Here is a 23,588-nt window from a genome sequence, read left to right as displayed (position 1 = left end):
GAGATTAAATTAAGAGAACCGACCAAAAGAATGGGAAAGAAAATTTCACGAAACTGAACCAAATGTGATATGATCTTTGTGTACTATAATACATTAGTGGGTGTGTGTGTGACTGTGTATATAATATATATATATATATATATATATAAAAGTTGCATAAACAAGCTAAAACTCAGTACTAATTAATCGATCAATTAGTTTTATTTCGCCTTTGCGAAGCACGGGCCGTGATTTTGTGTTTAAAATAAAATAAAATAAAAAAAAAAAAAATCGTTGCACCATTCGTAGTTTCCCTCGTCAGCGTGTAAACGCATTAAATGATGAGGGAATCACTTGGTCGACACCCAGTGAAAGGGTTGATTAAACGGTGGCGTTCGCATCCTCGAGAAAAAGGAGGAAGGGAAGGAACGATGGGGGGTGGGGGGAGTCAAGCCGTGTTCAACAGATCGATTTCAACGCCCGCCGAACCTTGTACATGTATATTTATGTGCACACAAAGATATACATGTATGTATTGTAGATATAGGTGTTGTACATAGCGGCGTCGATCCGACTCTCAGCTTATTCGCGTCTGACGTTTAGATTGCTCCGTTCTTCAAAAGAATTGGATCGCACCGCGACGCTTCGATGCAACGCGTTGCGATCCGATGTGATTTGCCATTAGCGAAATGCACAAGGAAGAATGTCCGTCGATTCTTGTGATCGAGAGAATCGCAACGGTTTAGAGAAGTTTATCGAGGATATTTGAAACGCGTGTTGTTGTCATTTTTGGTTAATAAGCTTCTGATTGAACAAGTTTGCAAAAACTTTCGTTGTTGTGCGTAAATTTGATGAAACGTATTTTTTGTTCAATATGTATGTAATATAATTTGAAATCCTGAGATGTTTAGATACAAGCTTTTACTTCGGTTACATAAAATCGGTGTAACGACAAATGGAGAAACAGAGTTCATGCAAATATCACGATTCTTTGCAAATTAAATTAAACGGCGAATAATTTCTTCACGCACAAAAACCACATTGTTCATCATTGTCGTTTTTTCTCACACATGTATTGTTATTTTTCATTTTCTCACGTTACAAAACTGCAATAATATGCAACAACAACGAGCGCGCGAAAATCGCGAGAACGCAAACCGTGAAATTACGATGCAGTTTCGTCTCTGCAAGTATTGATCGTCGTTGTTTAAATTCGCCGAAAAGTTTAACTTTGGGTTACGTATCGACGATGATATAACCAGCGGGTGTCGGCAAGTTAGTTTCGAGTTTCGAATTTGATTTGTCGACCGTACAACACACTCGCTGCTCGTTATAATAATTAACAAGCGAAGCGGGTGATTTTCAATTGAAAAAAAGAAGAAACAAAATCATCGCTACCGATAGTTATAAAACGCCGTTAACGTCCGATAACCTCGATGTCTAAAACGATAAAAATTTGTAAAAAATCGTCGATATTTATCTTCTCCGAGTTTTCTCCTTCCTTTTCACTTAATTTTCTACCGCATAGCCGAAGGACGGCGCCTTGCTGAATAATCGTATCGTATATTACGTAGAATAAGGAATGATTGTACGATGGCGTGCAACGATGCATATCTGAAGAACCGAATCGTTAAAATTTCAGGGCCGAAAATTTACCGTTTCTTCTTTCGCAGATAAACGATTAATGGGGTTACATATATATCGTAATTAAACGCTGGCCAAGAATATCCGAGGCAAAGTATTTCGATTATATCAATTTTAGACTCCGTCGCTACGATCAGTTTCCAAATATAATTATTACGGATCACGCATGTCTTTTACCTCTGTAGTAAAATGTTAAGGGACTTCTATTTCCAGCCAAAAGTTCGCGAGACAATTTGTTTTGAATAATAATAACGCCGAAAAGTTGTCGATAAATTGTTTAAACAAAAATTTGTGCACCAAATCTCCAGTGAAACTTTTTTTATTTCATATAAAATGAATTCATCGATTTTTCATCGATTTTTAATAATTTCGTTTTTCAAAATTTTCCAACCCTCTATTTATGAAACTATTCGTTCCATGCATCTAAAACTTTTTCAGTGTAACGTACAACCGTTTAAGAAAACTTGTCGAAAAATTCAGGACTATTGATCAATTTTTTAATATTTGTTAAATTCTCGAAAACCGGTCACTAAAAATCACCGAAAATTCGAAATAAATTCTCAGGTATTCGGCAAAAACCAACGAATTCGTTTCATACGAAATTAAAAGAATTCCACCAGAGATTTGTCACACAAATTTTTGTTCAAACAACTCGTCAACAACTTTTTAACATTTTTATTATAAAAAGCGAATTATCTTCTCAACTTGATTACCACTTTTTTTCAGACATATAAGTAGTAAGAGTAACGTTTACGTAAGGCTATATGTAAAATTGTAAAGCTGATTAACGCCAGTTTTCGCGAGACATTTATTACACGTACAGATCGCAGGTATGTATAATGCAAAATTGTAAATTTACTCACATAGCGTATTACCGATGTCGTCACGTCTTGACGAATGAAATCCTCCTTCTCGTATAACAATTTCCTCTCCTATCCTCTTCCTTTCCGTTCGCGTTTCCGTTTCCTCTACCCCGGCAAATTTCTGCAATTATATAAGAAAAGCAGAGAAACTGCGTTACCTCGAAATTCAAAAATTCCATGTTTTTGATTCGATGAAAGCGTAACAGCGAAAAGAAATAATAATAATAATAATAATAATAAAATTATCGTTCAAGTGAAGGAAAATTGGTAAAAACTTGATTATCACGTATCGAAGACACGGAAATCAACGCGCATCGTTGTTTTTTGTTGTTTTTTTTTTTTCTTGATAATATACGTGCAATGGAGTTGCAAAGGGTGTAATAATGAAAACTGACAAACACAGAGAGAGAGAGAGAGAGAGAGAGAGAGAGGGAGAAAAGTTGCAGCAGGTTGTTTGATAGTTATCGCAACGTATTATTCTCACGGCGCTGCAGACCCTTCGGGCGAAAACGAGGCCAGCTAGTGCAATTTACAGTTTTCAATCTAGATTCCCGGCATTCCGACCGACAAGTACAGACAGACGGACAGAGATTCGCAGATTAGACGCCGTTTCAATTACTCTTTCTACTACTCCGCGCATACCGAATTCAAACACCGCGGTTTGGTGGGTAAAATTTTTTATTCCCTTCGACATATGTTCTCTTTCTTTTTTTTTTTATTTCCATTTTTCACACCCCAAAGCACCGGAAGATATGAGAAGGTTTTGGCAAATTACCTTAGATGCCCTTTGCATCCCAATCTTATTCTCATTATTGTCATTACTAGTAGAACAGGCAGGTAGAGTTCTGGATACAGATTTCGTTACCGACAGTTTACTTACAATTAGCCGAGACACAAACCTTTGAGTGAAGTGTCGGTAACTGACTCTGTACTCAAAACTCTTCTAGCCTATTCTAATATCGTTACATCGATTATTATTATCATTGTCATTGTCATTACTATTATTATACAGATTCTGGATACAGATTTCGTTACCGACAGTTTACTTACAATTAGCCAAGACGCAAACCTTTGAGTGAAGTGTCGGTAACTGACTCTGTACTCAAAACTCTTCTAGCCTATTCTAATATCGTTAAACCGATTATTATTATCATTGTCATTGTCATTACTATTATTATACAGATTCTGGATACAGATTTCGTTACCGACAGTTTACTTACAATTAGCCAAGACACAAACCTTTGAGCGAAGTGTCGGTAACTGACTCTGTATCCAAAACTCTCCTGTTTTACTATTATTATCATCATCATCATCATCATCATCATCATTATATTGATCATTATCATCATCATTATTATGATACGTATTCATTCATGCAGACTAGGCAATTCTTTTATTCATTCACGTCCGTTCAATTGTTTTCGAATTTGTCATTTATATTTGTTTATCCCCCCCCCCGCACAAATTTCGTAGCGCCGAGGGGAAATCGGCAACGCTGAGACCGCAGCGCCGGGTTTATTGAATCCTCGTTAGCTTCGAAAAGGCCGGAAGGCTATTTCCCTCCTCGATCCTCGTTATATTGCACAGGGGGTTGCTTTTCCGCGTGGACATGACGGCATAACACAGCGGCCGCGAGCTACGTCGGCGTATTTTCCAGACGAAAAGGTAGCGAGGGCAATAACGGGTGTACCGAATTTTACGCAAAACTGTACGATACCGATACGTATATCGGTTGAACAAATTCGAAAATGATTTGTAAGAATCGTGGAAAAAAAAAATAAATAAATAAATAAATAAATAAATTGTATACCTGATTCTTGCCGATGAAATTTTTATAATTCGATTCAAAGGAAAACTCTCGAGCTTTGGTGAAGGATCGCGGAGAAAAAAGGAAGGTAAAGATGAGATCAAAAAATAAAAAAAATGAAAAAAGTTAAACTTTTCCAGATTCGATTTCAGTGAGGAAAAAAGTAAAGAAAGAAAAAGACAAGAAAAAAAAATACGAGGACTGGATTACACGCACAGTTTATAATGTATTACATATATGTGTAAGGAATGTGAAATATAAGAATTGAAAAGAAAATTATAAAATCCTCAGGCATATGTGTGTAAAAGAAAAAAAAACAAAAAGAAAAAAAAAGAAAGAAAAAAAAGCTAAAAGAAGAAAATTCTACTCCCGTAGAGCGAAAAATTCCTTTTAATCCTGGATTTGGAATTATATGTATGCTGTATAAAGCACGTATATGAACGAACTGGAAAATCCAACTCGCCAAGTAGAATATATAATACATACCTATATAGGTACGTTAATGGAAAGTGTTTTTAACCATCCCTTTATTATACGAATATAATAGCCAGAAATTCGCGTAAAAAAAAATTTCACGCGCACCAAATAATTTCTTCGCTTCTCTTCTGCGCCAAGGAGTCTACGCGTAAAATTTTTGAGGAATAAATATCTTTAAACTTGTTTGAATAAGTTTTATCAAAAAAAGAAGAAGAAGAAGAAGAAAAGAAATTAATTCGCTATTATAAAAGACAGAATTTTCGAATTTTCTTCTCGCATTCCTCCGAGTATACAACCGAAATAAATAAATAAATAAATACTTGAAGAATAGAAAAAGTTTGACTACAAGTAGTTACACCTATTATAATACAATAAAAATAACAAATTATAAAATGAAATGGGGGGGGATTTTATACTTTAACACCGTAATCAAACAACGCCTCATGAAAATTTCAATTTTCCATAATCACCCGCCAATTGACGAATAATTTGATCAACTTGAGGAACGGCGCCGTTGGTAAAAAGAAAAGCTCTTCGAGACAAGAGAACGCGGGTTCTTTCTGGCGGTTCAACAACTCGAGGGAAGTGTCCTCGATGCGAGTCGAGAGGGATATGTACACCACACCGGGTATCGCAAGGGTGAAGTGCCTGCTTCTATAACCACACCCAACTCTGTGCGAGGCTCTGGCTGTTTTGGGAAACGTTTACCTTTTCCGTAACCTTGTTTCGAACAAGGTCCGATGGAATTCCAACGCAGGCGAAACGCCATTTCGATCCGCAGAAACGAATTAGAAACGCTGCTGCGATAAACTAGCGATTTTATTTTTTGTTTTCCTCTTTCTTTCTTTTTTTTTTTTTTTTAATACTTTTCTAACATTTTTAACAGACAACTTGCAGGAATATTTATTCGTGAATTTTGAATTATCTGCATTTTCGCAAATGAAAATACGTTTTATCCTGATTCGAAAAAAGTGGGGAAAAACGGGTGAAGGAGAGAATGGAGGAGAGGGCGAAAGGAGATAAAAAAAAAAAAAAAGGAAGAATATAAACAAGAACGATAAGAGTTTATCGAGGAAAAATACGGGAGAAGCTTGAGGGGGGGATGAAAGATAAAAGAATAAAAAAGGATTCGACGAAGCCGGAAGGACGAGGACTAAAAAGGAAGGACGAAAGAAAGGACGTTAAGCGGAAAGAGCAGCGCGCCTTAATGAGGAAGAATATTTTGATATTTACTTAAATTTTGAGAATTAGATGAAAGCCGCAGGGAGAGTTAATTAACATTATTATTGTATACGTACACTTTACATTACCTAATGTAAAATTTAAGTACGTACGTCGGGGGAGTTGTTAAATTATTTATACCCAATACCCGTGAAATAATAATTAACATCTGCCGCGTAAACTATAAACCGAATTAGAAACGCCGTCGGTTTAATTTATCATCGAGGAAATTGTCGCGCGCATCTTTTTTTTCTTCTTTTTTTCTTTTCTTTTGCAATTAATTCACAAGTAAATCGAATAAAACCTTTAATAAGACCCTTTTTTTTCGACACAGAAGAATTGATTATCTACAAAAATGAAACCAAACGAACAGTTTCCAAACTTGTAGACTTTTACAGATATTTCGGTTAGAGTGTTGTAAAAATTCAAACCGGACGAGTCACCTTTTAGAATTTTCGTTTCGGGCTAAAAACTAACGTTTCGAAGAGTACGCGAGGAGAAAAAAAATTTTAAAAAAAGAAAAAGAAAAACACCCTAATATACACATAGTTATATCGATTAGGAATGAAATTTGATAATCAGATCGGTTCTCGCAAAAATTATACAACAATATAATAATAATATGACTGAAATGGATTTATTATTTATTTTTTTTTCACGCTTCTGCCTGAAACCCGAGCAGAAACGCTTGTTGTATAAAAGAAGAGAGAACAAAAAGAAGATGAACGAAGAAGAAGAATAAAAATGGAAGAATAAATTCGTGAAATAATGAACTGCTGCAGAAAAAAGGGTCGAGGATGGGGGGGAGGGAGGGGGGAAAGAAAATTTAACAACCCATCGTTATAATATGTAGTTTGGTTGGCAAATGGGGCGGAAAATAAATAAATTACGTACCCAGCGAGCTCGAGCTCGAGTCGAGGTGAGGTGAGAAGAAAGACTTGAAGAAGAGAAGGAGGCGGAAAGTGGGAGGAGGATGAGGAAAAGGGTTCCTCCTTGTATATTTATTTACACTTCCGCAATTTCCCCTTTACGACAGTAATTTGCAAAACCTGCGAAAGTTTTATTGCCTTGTTCTCTCAGTTGCAATTCTCACGTTCGACGTTTAAGTAATGCATACATACGTTTACATATAACAAATATATATATATATATATATATCGGAATATTCGTTCAACAAAAAACGTGCCGTAATAATAATAATCAACAATATAACTGGAAATAAAAATGAAAATGAAAAGAAAATTCATTAGCTGCGATTATATGCAGCTTAGAATGTAAATTTGTTTTTTTCTTTTTTTCCTTTGCCCTCTTCTTTTCTTTTTTTTTTTTTTTTATTTGCCAATAAGTACGATATCCGTTTCCCGTTGATCTTCATTGATTACAATTTCTCAACAATTGAAAATAAATTTCCTTCTCTTCTTCCTGTTACATCTCTTTTCCCATTTATATGCCACATTCATAACTTGTCAATTAAATCGTTTATAATACTACTGTTATTATCGATGTTTTTATTATTTTTATGCATCGATGTATACATATAAATATACGTACATGTACGCGGTGAATTTAACATCACGCGGCAGGAAAAAATTGTTCAGAAGACGGCAATTTGCAGAAGGCGGTTTGACCGCTTTCCATACATTATACGTATAAAAGTGTATCAACTGTACGAAACGCGAGTTTTCAGAACCTTTTACTACTCGCATAAAAATTCTTTCTTCTCTGCTAGAGGTTTCATTTCATCTATTATATGGCTGAAGTTGGTAACGTCGGTGTAACGAAACATCGGGATGCAGAAAAAAAAAAGCAAAAAAAAAAAAAGACAAAAATCATAACGGCGCAATTTTATCTATCACGTTTTTACTTAAATTCCGTCATTCCTGATTGTGAAAAGTAACGATTTTTCCTCAAATTTGTCCTAAACGTTACCAACTTCATCATTCTCATATTATCCAACTGTACCTTAATTTACACGTCTCTTAAATATCGTATAATATTAATACACGTATAAATGTACCGTACAACTCTTGCCCCCCCCCGACGGCAAATGCAGTTTCACCCCCCAGCAGCCTCCACAAAGTTTCTTCCCGTGGACACGGGGCACAAAGCTTTGACTGCGTCGCGTCATGCGAGATGACATATACGTATGTATATAACATATATGTGTGTGTACATATACACGTAGATGCATGTACACCTCTGTAGCCTGTCGCTATAACGAATCGCACCCTATACTTGGAAACCGCTCTCGTTGCTGGGTAGCGTTTATATTATACTATCCATCCACACACCGTGGACTTGTTTGTATGTGCGTACATAAATTGCTATTTCATGTCCGTTGCGGCAGAGGATTAAACGTGTACACACTGGCATGCGCATCGTACGTATGAATGCACGTATACCGGGAGAATCTCTCGAAACTTGAAAACGAACCGCGCGTGCGCCGAATGATCAAATCTCATTGGTCGGCGAAACGTTCCCGCGGCGATATTCTCGTCCGCGACGCAGGCGGGCCAACCTACGCAAAATGTCTGCGTTTGAATTTTCAAAGAGCGCAAGCGTCGAGCTCCGACCGTTCTTCGAAGAATCGACTTTCCGCCCCGACGACAAATGCTTCCGAAACCTTTCCGAGTCGCCGTCTCGATTCTTCGAGATCCTAACCTCGAAAATTCGTAGGAACCGCGTCGCCGGCGGAAAGAGTTTGACGGCTGAAAACTCGGGTTGGCCAGCCTGCGCGAACAGCCGGTAAAACTCGCGCTTGCGCGGTTCGTTTTCATGTTTCAACAGATTCTCCCGGTATACTAGATTTCTTTTGCAGTCATCTATTCTCGCGATTTCATCAATTTTTTAAAATTATTATCATTATTATTGTTGTTGTTGTTGTTGTTGTTGTTATTCCGAATCCGTGGATATCGGTTGATGAAACAAAACGCAACGTACAAAATGAAACGAAACGATCAACGATTCAGCGAATGAAAAATACCGAAACAGTAGGAAAAAAAAACACACACACACAAAACGTACAAAAGTTTAACAACCAACTTACGTTTACTCTCTTTCCATCGTTTCCGTTTTTCTAAATTTTCAAAGACGAAGGAACTCGATCGTCATACCCGGATCGATTATTGCTCATCAAATAATTGGAGAGATTAAGGTGCAGCGCGGAGGCGCGATACGTGTAAATGTCTGCATGCAGTAAGGATTTAAACACCCTGCCGCATGCACTGGAGGTTTATTTGCAGAGCTAATCCCGAGTTATACGATTACACGTTGCTGATTGCGAGGAGTTAACGAGGACTCCGCGTCGTTACGTCGAAATAAATTATAAACTACTCGGTATCTCGAGGATACCTTGTACCGTTATAATATGTGATAACAAGCCGATAAGGCGGTTCGAACTTGCTGAAATTTTCATGTATATCATCGCTGCAAAGACACAACTGATTCGTTGCAGGTGTATACGTATACCTTGCTGTAAGATTGTTTGTTTGTTTGTTTGTTTTCGATTATTGTCGTACATGCGTAAGATTCGGAACAAAATATTACACGTCGTTTATACATTGAACGATAAATTGCAGGACTGAAACTGGGAAAGAGAAAAATGTAGAAGAATAGTATCGCACAATCTGTAACCACTGCAGTCACGGTAAAATGCTCCGCGTTCAAACTCAAATATTTCCATATTCTAACCTTATCACAGTTTATTTACAAGTTCGAATGATCTTTCTACTTCGTAAAACCCGAAAAACCCCGGCGTATAACAAGTTTCGTCCAGAATCATTGAATTTTTACAGTTTTTTCAACTTTACATTCGCCATATTGGATCCGCCATCTTGGGTTTGAAAATTATCAAATTCTGACCGGAAGGGTTGAAAAGATTTCTGTACATATATGTACCTACATTAAGGTGATAGTGAAGAGAAGAAGAAGAATTAAGAAAAGATCTTCTTCTCGTGATGAAACGTGACAATTTGTGCCTGACAATATAATATATAAGTTCGTTTCGCGGTCGGCCGACCGTGGCGCTGCAGGTTTCTCAGTGTTGCCAACGTAACTGTCTAGTGTAAAAAATTACCCGTCTCAGATTCATTCTCCCCAAGTGTACGTATGGGTAGGTAGTAGGTTGGGTATAACTGGTTCAGAGCAAAGGGGGTGGTCGTCACCTTCGCGTTGCGAAATATACGAGGGTTTACGAAGGGTTGGTTGGTTTGAACAAGGACCTCGTTCGTCGATGGTTCGTTTCAGCCCCCCTTAATTATCGTACCAATTACAACTGACGATCCTCGTTAATAACTCGACGAATGGTTGTTCAACATCGAACTTCCAAGTATACGTGTTACGACCCAAGTTTTATACCTACCAACGCTAGGAATGAGCATAAAATAATCGATTATTTTTCAAACTCGATTGATCCGATCGACTCGATTATTTTCCTCACGATTGGTTTTTGCTTTTTTGCATCGATTGTTTTGAGTTTAATATCCATCGCCGTACACTATATACAACCTATTATCTCCACATACAGTGTGAAAAATAAAAATAAACGAATGTTACAAGTAAATAAAGATTTAATCGTCATTGGAAAGACTATAAATAATCTCCGTCGATATAATATCATACATTTGATAGATGATCAAAATACACAACGAAGATACAAGATTGATATGGTATGCGATATTACGGCAAAAAAAAAAAAAAACAAAAAACAATATTCGTATCGGGACTACAGTCAGTGGAGGGGGAATAATAATTCTTTTTTTTTTTTTAACATTATAGGTAAACGGAGAAAATAATTTCCCAGCTTATTATAAACACGACGAAATATCTATAATCTCTTAACGATAACAGAACATCCAAATTTTTTGCTACTTGTGGTAAAACAAATTCCCCGCTATAAACCTTATTTTACGTACATACGTAAATAAGGTGCAATAATAATTCACATCCAACTTGTCAGTTTTGTATTCACATATTACTATTATTATTACTATTATTATTATTATTGTTGTTGTTGTTGTACGTGAGAAGTTTTAAAAATCTAAAAAATAAAAACTGTGCAATAACGTCTTCCCCTCCTCTTATATACGTATATGTAGACATGCGATAGATGAATGCAGGTTATTTTAACCGGTGGCGTGAGAAAGTATAATCAGTCTGGTTTAATGGAAATACATAGCATGTATATTATTGTATATGTACAAGGGTATATCAGGGGTTGAGGGAAAGAAAAGACTGTTTTTACACATCCATACCGTCTACGTGTATGTAAGAGAGAGAGAGAGGGAGAGAGAGAGAGGAAGAAGCGTCCGAAAACGTTCGAATTAATAGCCACGTCTCTTCTCTTCTACACGTATCAGGAGAATCTCTCGAAACTTGAAAATGAACCGCGCACGCGCCGAATGATCGAATCTGATTGGTCGGCGAAACGTTCCCGCGGCGATATTCTCGTCCGCGACGCAGGCGGGCCAACCTACGCAAAATGTCTGCGTTTGAATTTTCAAAGAGCGCGAGCGTCGAGTTCCGACCGTTCTTCGAAGAATCGACTTTCCGCCCCGACGACAAATGCTTCCGAAACCTTTCCGAGTCGCCGTCTCGATTCTTCGAGATCCTAACCTCGAAAATTCGTAGGAACCGCGTCGCCGGCGGAAAGAGTTTGACGGCTGAAAACTCGGGTTGGCCAGCCTGCGCGAACAGCCGATAAAACTCGCGCCTGCGCGATTCGTTTTCAAGTTTCAATAGACTATCCCGGTATTTGTATACCTTATCCTCATATACACGTAAAACACAGAGACGGTACAACACGTGTTGGTAGCTATAAGATAATACTGATTTTAGTAGTATATACTGTATTATACCTAGGTAGGTATACAATTGAGAAAACTAGGCCGGTATTATCCTCACCCTCGAAAGTCGTTCAGGAGAGTAAGGTTGGTTTATCCTTATTTAGAGCCGAGTAACACGAACCACGAGAAGTAGGAAAATACAATTGTAAAATAAATTGACGCAATAAAATGGATCAAATCAATCGCGAAGTTCGACTGGTTATACAAACTTTATTCATTTTCTTTTTTTTTTGTAATTGTTTTCTGTTACGAAAACTTCTTACATTGAACGCATGAAATTTCACAGGATTCATTTGATTTTAATCAACAATAATTAAATAATTCCTGACTCGTGATGACGAATGTACAAAAATACACGAAGGAAAAATTTTTCGCGTAATTTTTTCGCGATTACACAAGTGCATATATAATTGTATTTCATTGTTTCAATTTTCTCTCTCTCGCTCTCTCTCTCTCTCTCTCTGATCCTTATTCGCGAAATGAAGAGAAAGCGGCCGTGAAGGAGAGACGCGGCTTGTTTCCAAAGCAACTTCTCCCCCCATTCATTCATCATGCGTAAGTATGTACGCAGGTACACTTGGGTGTATTGTTACAACGTATAATAAATCACGCCCATACGTATCCACGTAACCAGAACAGTTAGTTGTTTATAATTATTAGGAGGGAAAAGTTTCCGAGTCGGCGACAACGATTATTCCCTTCTCTCCCCTTTTCCATTCCATTCTATTCTCTTCTCCTATCTTCTCATTGCACGTATACGACACACGCAATACTACACAATACATTACGTGCCTTTAAGTAACAACTTTCAGTTATAAACAATAAGACAACCAAAGAAACGCGGATGAATGTAATAAAGAACTTGGCGACGAATAATTGTTCGATAACTTTGTTTTTCCTTCTCTCTCGCGTCCAACTTTCTCTTTCTTTTTTTTTCCCCTCTTCCTTCTTCCGCACACTTTCTGCAACCGATTCCTCGTTTCCGTTACGTTTCGTTTTCATTTCCCAATCGCAATAAGTTTTGTCCTCCACCTGCCGCTGGTAATTCTCCTCAAATTTTATCCTCGATGATGGGAATTTTTTGCATTTGTTTATTTATTTTTTGTTTCCATCTCTAGCATGATACACGCGTACGTATCGCAAAGAGAGTTAAAAAAAAAAAAACAGAAAAGGTAGAATCGGTCGTCCGGCAGGAGAGGAGGAAAACGTTTCGTAGGTTTGTACAGGGAGTCGGATAAGGGGAGGAATAAAGAAGAGAGGGGGAAAATACGCGAAGCAAAAAAAGGAGGAAGGAGGAGAAGGAGGAAAAGAAGAGGAGCGTGGAGTGGAGTCGAGTGACATGGCAGAGCACAGAACGGCCAGGTTCAATCGATACAAACCGAAGAGCGAAACACGGGAGTAGGTATACCTGACAACAACAACAACAACAACAACAACAACAATAATAATATAATAAGCGTTGCGTTGTTCTCGCGAATAATAGAGAAGAATGATAAAAAAAAAAAAAAAAAAACATGTTGAAGTAAAAAAAAAAAAGCATTATTAGTGCTCTCTTTTGAATTATGCTTCTTTTTTTTTCTTCTTTTCAATAACAGTGTCAAAAATTGAAGTAAGTATTTACGACACATGCTCGTTGTTGTTTACCTGATTCGTGTGAAAATATTCATATATATATACTTGTGTAGAAAAAAAAAAACGATAAAATTGGCGAATCGCTTCGCTCCTTTACTCTTAATTTTTCATTCGTTTGTTCATTTCTTTACACGCGCACATAATCGGAAGAGGGGGGTGGGGGTGGGAGGGGTTGTTTAAAAAATCAAGAGGAAAGAGAATGAAACGATTTACCAATTTTATCGTTTTTTACAATTTTCTGTTATTTTTATTTTTATTTTTATTATTTTTATTATTGTAAAAATCGGTCTGTACAATCTTCAAGCGAGCACCTATTTCCATTAAAAATCACTCGCTCGGTCTCTCTGTGAAAATTTTGGTCGTTAATCTCCGTCGACCGTGTAATTGGGCTCTGCCCGTATTTGAAATAAATAAATAAATAAATAAATAAATAAATAAATAAATATAATAGGCTGCGTTTGCACCCAGACTGAAAAAGATACCCTCTGCTACAGGTTTCGGAGGTAAGGCTGCTCTGCTGCCCTACGAATGACGGGCACGTGGGATAAGTGAGAGGGATGAATTAGGGGAAAGGGGGGAAAGGGGGAAAGGAAGGCAGGAAGGCGTTCCGGATGACGAGGGTGGCGGCGGGGCCTTCTAACGGGTCGCAGCAATTACTTTCGAGAAATCTCCTCCTCGTTTTCCTTTCCTTTTTCCTTTCCCTTTACCTTGTCATCCGCTCTCGGATTTTTCATCGTCAATTTTCCTCCCTTTTTTATATTCGCAGTTAAATGTGTGTATATATATACATATATATAAAATAATAATATTATTACGAAGAAGGATGAAAAGACGTTTCGTCTTTCAACACGTCGGAACGATAGATAAAAATTATTTAAAAATCGTAACGCGGTGTCGATGAAAACAGGTTGGGTAAAAAAATAAAAAAATAAAAATAAACAACAACAACAACAACAACGACAACTAAAATAGTCCAACTGGCCAATTGATCGATCCGGTCGAATGTGGTAAGGATAGAAGTAAATAAAGAACAAAAAAAAAAAAAAAACAATCTTGTGACTCGCAAAATCTTTATATTCTTATTTCTTCGATAACGCGAAACTTCATTTGTTATTAAACTGATAACAACGTCACAGTAATCGCGTGTTGTTCCGCCATTTTTTTTTTTTTTTTGCACGACAACCGATTCAACGTGTGAATATATATATATATACCTAAAGTTCGCTTCGCATTTATTAAAATATATTATAAAAAAATAAAAGTTAAAAAACAGCAAATTGACACAGGAACTTATTATTACTCTCCGGCGTAAACAATACTCGGACCGTTGGAAATTATTTTTCTTTTTCTTTTCTTTCTTTTTTTTTCACACGCACGACACACGTGTAACAAAATTGACGCAACAAAGATTCGGGAGGAGTAATGAGAAACACGTTTAAACACAATTGTGGTGAAAAAAAAAACCGTCCGACTCGTACGATTTACAATTAATTCATTCTACACTAAATAAAATGTCCAGGTATTAAAAATTCGTTAATCATATAATTCGAATAAAGAACGACATCTCTTTTCGCTTTTTTTTTTTTTATCACGTCACGCCCTCCCGCGTACAAGGGAGAATAAGGAAGCAAGGAAAGAAGGAAGGAAGGAAGGAAGGAAGGAAGAGAATTCCTTGAAACGAGGGGAGAAAGCGAGTCCTCCGTATTCCTCCAGGGAAAAACGTCGACGTCGCGACGTCCGTTTCGGTAGTCGAATAAAATGGATGATAAAACATGAGGCGAACGCCGCTCTGTTCCTCTCCTCTCCTCTCCTCTCCTCTCCTTCACATCATTTCTCTCTCTTTCTTTCTCTTTCTCGACAGTCAACCAGCCAGAGAGAAACTGGAAAAGAAGGAAGAGAAGAAAAAAGGGGGTTGGGGAGGGGGTGAGGGAACGGTGCTCGTTTGAAAAATTCAGTCCGTAGACCCACAGTGAGGTACGAGGTACCTTTTGTTACCTCGGTCCTCCCTCCCTCCCTCCCACCCTCCCAACTTCTGCCCTTCAGCGACTCGGTGTTAATTTCAAAGCCGGGAACAGCCGCCGTCTCTACTTGTACACATATTACCCACGTACTACATTACGTACAACGTATAATAATATTATTTACGTAAAATGTTATGAATGTAAAATGTATGCGTAGAAAATGAGCGGATTGAAAGTTTTCGGGGAGACGAACAGCCTGTAAACGCAGGAAGATGAAGAAGGAGAGAAATAAATAATAAGGAAGTTACGCGCGCGTAATATAAAGGCGGAAAATACGTCTTTCTCCCATTGTGCGGGAAAGCTATCCTGTTGTAACGTTATATATATATAAATATCAGTTTATCTCTGAATGCAGCTTTCCTTACGAACGTCACATTTGTATGCGTGTGTGTTTATATATATATATAATATACATTAGAATGGTTGTTTTTGAATTTTTATGCTGCGGGCGTTTGAAAAGCTTGGAAATTGACGAAAAGAAAAATACCCCGGAAAATGAATATTGAGCGTTGATTAACACGCGAATCGCTTTCATTTACAAATTTTACCCATCGGAGCTATTGTTGTAGAAAATTCAATTCTCAACACAAAATATGTGTTTACAATAATTTTCTGTATATTCGTCAATGGCTCGTAACATTTCAAAGAGAAAAAAAAGATTTTTTGCATATTATTTCCGTACAAAGACACATCTGTCACAAAGCGGACTATATTAGAGATCACTTTTATACAGAGAGCTCGAATTTTCCAGCCTATTTTCTTTTCATCAATTTCAAACCCTTTAAGACCCTGGGTGAATAAAAATTCAAAAACAAACCTATTAAGAACCATTATAATATATATATATACATATGTCGTTATTTAGGGTGACGAGGAATTTTTTCTGAACCGCCCGGCGAATCAGCTTCAAATAATTCGTTGAAAACCCTTGAAACCAAATTTTTTTTTTTTTTATCACTTACGGGATGTTCAATTCGTCTTCTATGTGATTATTGTTAAAAAAATTTGAAAAATCGTTAACGCGATAAACTTTTTTTTTACATCGTGCACATTTCGTAGAAATGTAAAAAAAAAAAAAAGGTGTTGGAGGAAAGAAGATGATGAGAAATTAAAATATGACGGGATAAGAAGATTATACGCAAGAGAGGTGGTGGAGGAGGACAAATCGTGAGGAAAAATTTGAATGAAAAGGAAAAAACGAAAAAACTGGATTAGAAAGTTACAAAGCCTGGGTATGGCTGCAACTTGTGAGTACCGATAATGCCTGAAATCTATCCAAGTAAATGGAGAATAATTATGACGACTAGAAGAGAGAGAGAAAGAGAGAGAGAGAATTAACCCGATATTTCGCGTTTGACCCGGGCAAATTAGTCTCGTTAAGGAAAGTCAGGCCCCATAGATACATACATATATATATATATATATATATATATAAATCAGACCTCTCTCTCTCTCTCTCTCTCTCTCTCTTAGCACAATCACCGTTCTTCTCTTGCAAACCTAATAATACGCGATAACTAATTACGTGCACTTAAAGCGATTGTTTCTCTTTTCTTTTTCTTTTTTTTTTTTTTTTCTTTTACCACAAATTGTAATTAAAACGAACGATTAAGCTGACCAACGGCAAACGCAACATTCGGACCTCGGATATATTTTTAGCGCTACATTTGAGAGACGTCAGATTTTTGTGCCGAAAAAACCGTAAGCTCGACGATGTTGCAAAATTGATTGGGACATGTGTTTGCGATGTTAAAATTAATGCAAGTGGATATAACCGAATCGATACGTGTTGATAATAATTAGCAATGGACACACATGGAATAAGAAGAATAAATGAAATGTCATGATTTATGAGGATATTCTTCGTTTACGTTGGGATCGCGTTTCACATGATCGAGATGTAACATGTACATTGAAAAGAAAAAAAATGGAAGGAATCGTATATTTGACAAAAACCATCCGTTATTATTATTATTATTGTTATTCACATCACGATACTTATTATAAATAATTTATGCCGAACTGATATTAAAAATCTTTCGTAAGCCTGATTAAATGAAAATTTTAAATCCGTTTCTGCTTTGCTGTGTTTATTGTTTTTTTTTTTTTTTTAATTAAACAGGTTTGGAGGGGGGATTATGGCGAGCGAGTAGCAATTTAAACAAGGCTTGAAAAACTTTTAACGTCGAATGATTTAATACACCCCGTCTTACAGAGCAATTTTATGTGTGCGTGTGTGTGTATATATATACATGGGGCATTCCACGTCAAATTAGCATCCCATTTAGTAACTCACCCTCTTCAATTTTAATCATTTTTTAGTGCGATGTTCGTACCAAAACAGATCACGGAATCATGAAAATAACACGATTCCGCGGTCAATTTATACCGAGAAATTTGAAAAAAGAACCGATTTAAAGAAATCAGAATCTGCTAATTTGTCTCGGAATGCCCCGTATCTACGATACATCTCCATCCCTGCTTCTCGTGCCCCATTTTCTACCCCGGGAACAAAAAAAACGACTTTCCGTAGGAGCGCGCGCGTAAATTGGTCGATTATTACAAAGTTAATCAAAGATAACCGAGGATTGATTTTGAAATAGCGTTAACGACTCGTTAATTAAATACGGGAAATAAGACGGTAGCGATATCATCGCCTAACGAATATTTATCCTCGTTTGTTTATTACACACTTGGTAAACATTTCTCTCTATGCATCCATGCATTATTCCATAAATTTCAAACGGTGTTGAGAGTTTCGATAGATTCTCCATTAGCGGATTGGATGTAACTATACGTCATATCGATACAGGGTGCGCGAATGAATTTATCGTTCGTACTTCAAAGAGCTGGCGAATAGATAAAGGATCGATTTAGGTGCGGGGATCGAATCGATTACCCCGCCTCAGGCACCGTCGGGAAGTCTGTAATATCATCCTTTTCCTTCTTTTTCATCTTCATCGCCGCGATATCTGATACTTATTATTCCCACAACTTTGAGCTTCTTCCACAAGAGACTCGCCGAATGTATTCTCGTTTATTATTCTCTGCTCTACTCGACTGTTCAAAGCTGTTTACGCTGTGAATTTTAAACTCTCTTGATAAACGATTTTCCACATCATCTGTAATCAGGTGTTGTGTCGGGGTTGTTGTTATTTTTTTTTTTTTTTTCTCTCTCATTCTCACTCTCCGAACGATCTCATTGCGCACACACACACACGCTACGCGATACACAATATACTGTAATACGAGAAGGAATAAAAAGTACCCAACGTATCTGTTGACTCGACAAATTCCACATAAATAATACGCGCACCGCGCACCTGACATCAAACGATGATTATAGACAATTTTTTATCAATTCCACAGAACGGATCGATACCGGCCATTGAAACGATCCCCAAGCACTCGGAGGACTTCATTCTACATTATGATCGTTATCATCATCGTTGCTATTATTGTTGTTAATACATATATACGTCCCGCCAAAATGCCTGGTCGACTTCGCTCTTTAAATATACGAGAATTACTTATTTGTCCGTTGTGTTCGTTGTCGTGTTGAATCGAAATGCCATTGTTATTGTTATTGTTATTATTACGATATAGTTGCCGAAGCATGATTCAATGGCGGTTTATACACGCATCATTCCGAGAATCGAATTTATTGTGCGCGTGTGTGTACATGTGTACATACATATTTGAATTTCATTGTGTTTCGTTAATATGCATAAGAGTATATTATATACGTATGTATTGTAGACATTGTTATATCCATTCAAGCATATTGCAATAAAATATCGCAACAAGATAAGGAAACCGAGAAAAGGAATAAGGTATGCCGTTCGCGTTATCGTAAAAACCACAGCAACGGCAACAGCGGCAATAACTTCGTTGTAAAGTGATGAGGGGAGGAAGAAAAAAGAAAAACGACAGACAAGCGATATCGATAGCATAACATTTACAAACGGTTGATTACATGATTTTGAACTTGCTTAAGTAATTGAAAGTTATTTGCTGTCCCGCCCCTTGAAATATCGCATATTATAGACAAAATTTACTTCCCCTTTGCTGTTTTGCATTCGTGAAAATGAACGAGTGTGTCGTGATTGTATTACAAATAGTTGGACTCGTTGTCAGAGAGAGAGATATCTGGCAACGGATTTTTAACATCCAGGGACTGAAAATAACTTTGACCGATATAAAAAGAAAAGAAAAAAAATTGATACCGTCGTCCACATGGCGAGTGAAATGATTTAAATTGATGCCATCGTCGTCACAGCCGAATAAGTCGTCACCGTTATATTACTACAAGCGAGAAGGAGAAGAAATCGAGAGCAACGTTTCTGCATCAATTATACATTATATACATACGCAAGTGAACTGGTATCGCGTTGTTTCTTATCTGTAAATGAAGTGTGGTGAAAATAAAAAAAAGAAAAAAAAAAAAGTAGAGAAGCAAGAAAACGCATTCGCCGATTGTCCGGCGGCGACCATAAAAAACGCGGTAACAAATGAAAAAAGGAAGAAGAGAGATACGATGAAATTCAAACCGGCTCCACGTGCTGATGCAGGTCGTGTTGCGATCACGAAAAGCATACAAGTATACACGATAGCTAGGAGGCGGTTGGATTGGAAAAAATAATCGGCGAGGCAAACAACGCGCCAACTTCACGTCGGTACAAAAACAGATGAGGCGTATAAAATTCAATATTATTCATGGTGCATGGGCTATAATCGAGTGAGATGCCGTGCGGGCTTGAATTGTGTTTACATATTCAACACCGAATGGTCGGAGATAAGGACGTATTATTAAAAAAACGAGGATCGCCTCTGACCTTCCAACGTTTTGACCGTGTTGAAATTAGTAACACGTTGCCGTAACGATTTATGCCGAGGAAAAACCGTTACATCGCGATTTTCGAATGGTTTGAAATTCGGTAAACGGTAATGAAACAAAACATACTCTCATATTTTGTAATAACAGTTCTTTAAAAATCATTGTGAAAATAAGAAAATAGTGATTTATTTCACCAATATTTTGTTAAGATAACGCTACTCACTTCAGACTCGTTCGATTTGTACATTCACTAAGCGTTTGCAGCAGTTTGAATTAGGGATATTCGAATCTTTCCAGACACGATAAATCATACGCTAAACGCGTGCCGGAGCGAATGACCCAGAGTCACGCGCGTACGGGTAAATACACGCACACGAAATCGATCGAGAAACAAGAACTCTGGAGGAATCCGGTTAGACTCGATCGAAACCTGCGTCGAGGACGGAGTCAGTAAACTTCTTGCGAGAGCTGCAGGTGATCGCAAAGTTTCGCACGTGAGTGAGAAGCACGATTCGCGAACGCGTTGTCCTTCGCTCGCTGGGTATAAATTTTCGATCCACGTGAAGATTGCGACGTTTGAGCGAAACATAAGAACATCGGGAGCCGGTATTCGGTATTCGAACGATTTTGAACACCGAAAGTATTGTTTTCGGATCGCGACGCGTAGGCTCGAGAGAATCAAACGTTTATTACAATACGTATACACAAACGACTCACCGATGACGACGGTGACGGTGGCGTGTGTATTTATAGTCCAGAATTGATGATGCGGAGCTCTTCCTCTGTAAGCGAGACGGTTGAACAGCAGCAGTTCAAAGATTCTCTCTTGATTTCTCAGCAGCTTCGATGAATCCAGATCTCGTATTTTTACGGAAGGCAAAGCGCACTGCAAGTTGGCATCGCGGCACGGATGATAACCGTCACCCCTGCGTCGAATACATAGCCGTGAGTCTGTCGATTACGTTGATCAAGAATCAGCGATGCGCGTAACCGGCAACTTCACATCAATCACTGACAAATCACAACATGAACACCACACGACGCGATGCGACGGCACTCGTTTCACTTCTTACGGGTATCGTCGAGTACGTATTTATAACGTCGTTAAACTCGAGGCGACTGCGGTCATCGGGACCGGACGCGACACACGCGGCACGTTGATAATGTCAACTTACTGACTGACTCGCTCGAACCTCGAAGCGCGGCACCGCGTCCCGCGAATGCGCGCACCAAGGCGACGCCTCATGGAAACGGTGCGAACTCCGAGGTCCGTCGCCTCTCACCCTACTCGCGAAGAATCGCCTGTAACAAAAATTAGATATCCTGACGTACTCACGAGGATCTCGTATGATATTTGTTGTTGTACCTCATCTAGGAATATTTGGCGGGTTGAGCAGTTTCCTTCAATGAGCCGGTTACCAGATTCTCACGTTTGGAGTTGGATTAGTTGATACTGGTGTCAAGGAATAAGTTATACGCAGTAAATTTTACACACTTTTGTATCGTCGTTCAGACGATTCGCCTCTTTCTCTCGTCTGGAATGGCATTTGTTCGCTGTACCCACTCGACTTTCGTAACGAACCAGATTGGGATTCTCGATCCGACTTTCACGCTGTGCATATTTTTATTTGTTTACCAACCTTACCGACTCAACAAATTGTAGTACGCTTCGTCGGATGTGTGTTATTTGACACATTTTGTGAAAACGAAAGAACTGAAGGACTCGTCTGGCGATCGATCTCTGGCGAAAAATTAGTCAATCAGCAACTTTGTCTAAGCCTTTCCTTTCCGGAAGTTGGCAAATAAAACGCAGCCATTAATACTCGACGCTTGTTCGACCTTGAAAAATAAATCACCATAAACAATCGCCTGCCAAACGCGGCTTCCGTATTTCGAATCGATTTTATCCCGCGCGTATTCATTTGTTCCGACCGTTAAATATTGTACTTTGGAAGAATCAGAACGTACGATTGAATTCTGAGCAACAAATTTGTGACCAATTTGAAAACTTTTGTTTAATGAAACCTAGAAATTTTTAGCCGCGTGAGGATTGATGAAAATTTTGACTACTTTGAGGCGATGTTTTCCCGCAGTCTTGTGTGCGTATAACCTGCACGATCAAAAGATTCTCAAGGCACGTATTCCGTTTATCTTTCAGAGGGTCGCAGATATCGCGTGCTGGCGGGCTTACGCAGCCCTCGGATAGAAATACGGCTGGTTTTTTCATTTTGCCAAGTTTTCAACGTACCATGCGGTAAGTACAGAAATACGAGTTTCTGTAAGTATGATGCTCACCGCCGTAATGATACATGTAATATGATGTTACACAAGACAGCGAAACTATAGCCGCAAACTTTCTCTTGCAATTATTACAGTGCAGCAGCGCAAATATTACCAGCCGAATCCTAACCAGAGCCAACTTGACAGAATTGAACCCGTCTGCGGAAACCCTCATCGCCATATACATGTCGCGAATCCCTCAGGAACAGTTCGCAAAACATGGCAGAGATAAGAAAATCGAGCGGGTGTGGATTCTCGAGGCGAGGTAATGGCGATGAATAATCCTATCTACCTATAGTTAGCAAGTTTGGTATGAAACGCAATCGCGTAAATTCTCAACTTCGAATACTAATTAAAACACTTCTCGATCGAAATCCTGATGTTTATAAGACCAGGACTCGATAGCGTATATCGTAGAAAACTAAAAAAAAATACAACAGTTCACGCTCCACATGATCAGCGTTTTTTTTATCATTATTGCAGCTGGACCTGCGACTGAGGCGATGGATCGAACTCTTATCACGGCGAGAGGAGCCTGTTGAAGGAAATCTATTAAGCGAGGAGGGCATTAAAAACGTCGGGTATGTAATAAGTATGTAAGATGAGCAGAGGTCACGTTCGTTCGACGATCGGTTCGACGCGTGCGAACGGAGCCGTTTTATCGCATCGGTAGGTCACGGTGCGCGGGGCGGAGGGCAAGGGGGCTGAAGCAGATCAATAATATGTCGGTAGGTACACCTCTTGCCTACCTATCTTAAACCTCCTCGAAGTGGTAGCCCAGCCCGAACGCATCGTCGAGTCTCGCCGTTTTCGCATCGTCGAGAAAACTCACGAGTTAACGGGAAAAAAGACAAAAAGGAAAAGCGGGAATAGAAGAAGGATAAAGTTTCAGGCGGAGCTTTTGGGGCTTGCTATATGTATGTGAGCTGGAGCCCACCGGCTGAAAACAAACGTGCGCCCTTTACTTTTGATTAAAGCTCGGAA

At 38.4% G+C, this 23,588-nt stretch overlaps 1 protein-coding gene across 13 annotated transcripts in view; it reads right to left on the bottom strand.

The window, feature by feature from the left end:
• The window catches only part of LOC124184055 (RNA binding protein fox-1 homolog 2-like), a 123,090-nt gene extending 101,547 nt beyond the window's left edge, over positions 1-21,543 (bottom strand). For 3 of the 13 annotated variants that reach the window (XM_046573423.1, XM_046573421.1, XM_046573424.1), the window contains exons 1-2: positions 21,042-21,531; positions 2,487-2,607 (exon numbers count right to left, since the gene is read on the bottom strand). The gene's annotated coding sequence lies outside the window, so the exon portion shown is untranslated. Of the gene's footprint in view, positions 1-2,486; positions 2,608-21,041 lie in introns of all 13 variants that reach the window. The other 10 variants (XM_046573416.1, XM_046573418.1, XM_046573419.1 and 7 more) reach the window with 8 other exon arrangements.
• Positions 21,544-23,588: the final 2,045 nt, after the last annotated feature.

This window comes from Neodiprion fabricii, chromosome 5 (genome assembly GCF_021155785.1).
Source record: "Neodiprion fabricii isolate iyNeoFabr1 chromosome 5, iyNeoFabr1.1, whole genome shotgun sequence".
In the NCBI taxonomy this organism is placed as follows: Eukaryota; Metazoa; Arthropoda; class Insecta; order Hymenoptera; family Diprionidae; genus Neodiprion; species Neodiprion fabricii.
The sequence above is the reverse complement of the archived record's forward strand: the minus strand, read 5'-3'. Positions and strand labels throughout refer to the sequence as shown.